Below are 1,382 nucleotides of genomic sequence, written 5' to 3' on the forward strand. Positions count from 1 at the left end.
TATTTTTTTTTTTTTTTTTAGTTTTTAGTTTTTAAGAGAATAAGAGTATTATATGAATATAATAATAAAAAAGTGCATTTTTTGGCTCACTTTAATAGTTTGATGGATTATTTTAGCACACTTTAAACATTACGAGGCTTTTTATATTTTTTCTAGTATATAAATATGAGTGATTCACTATTGAATCTGTGACATATATGTAATGCTCATATTATCTACGGAGATATATATGCAAGATATGGACAAAATATGGGAACCTAGAACATTAATTTCACAATAAATATCTTTTTTGAATTTACTTTCTCGCAAGGATTGGAGGTGGAAGAGTGATCTTATTTCCATTTTAAGCAAGCTAATTAAAGTTTAGCACATTCCATTTTCTTGAGGTACATGACGCTTTAATTTCCCATCATAAGCTTCCATCCCTATTTTTTTTTTTTTTTTTGAGATAAAAACAAGAATACATCCCTATTTCATTTACCCATAAACTCTAGTTTGGTGCAACTCGGACCCCTATTTTGCAGTTTTGGTGTTAATTAACCTCATCTATCTAAATCAACATTAAGTTGGACAGAATAATTTGTGAAATGACTACGATTTTACTTACAAAAAAGAGAAAAAAGAAGTATTAGGCCAGAAGGTTGATCATTGTGAAGTAGTAGTATAATCGTACTTGTCGTCCTTCTAGATGTTAACATATGTAGGTCGTAGGTCAACCCATGCATCATGATCAGTTTGGAGTTTATTGGAACATGCTCAACCTCTCATTTGACTAGGGAAAAACATCGAAGCTTAGAAAATAAAATTTTAGAATTTAATTATTAAGTTCGTTTACTAAAGCTTGCATTTTTAGCACTACAAATTTTTTAGAGGAACGATGTGCAAACAGTATTAAAGTCATACCATTATCAAAGCTTTTGCACATTTGTAATAATGCCACCATCATCACTGTTGTCAACAAGCTTTTGCACTGCAACATCACCATTTTGCCACAACCAAAGTCTTGCAATTCATAGGAACTCAATTATAAGACATTTGGAAGGTGTCCCAAGCTTCAAATCCCAGGTTTGCTTCAGTGCCTTGGTGGGTGCCATGGCATGCCAAAATGAGTCGACACCGTATCAACTTTTTTTTTGCCCGTGCCAATCACCGAAAGTGTGTTTCTAAATTCATTTTAAGACATTTAACAAAATATTTTAGAACAACATATTTTCATTCCCTTTATTTTTGTTAAATCACCATTTATCTCAAAAGCGTAAATTGATAGGATGAGGTAAATTTAATCACTTAATCAATACTTTAACACTCCCCTTTCACATGTGAGCTCAAATTTTCTTTTAATAACTGAGGCCCAACACATGAAATTTTTAATTGAAATGGAA

Source organism: Corylus avellana, chromosome ca4 (genome assembly GCF_901000735.1).
Source record: "Corylus avellana chromosome ca4, CavTom2PMs-1.0".
Taxonomy (NCBI): domain Eukaryota; kingdom Viridiplantae; phylum Streptophyta; class Magnoliopsida; order Fagales; family Betulaceae; genus Corylus; species Corylus avellana.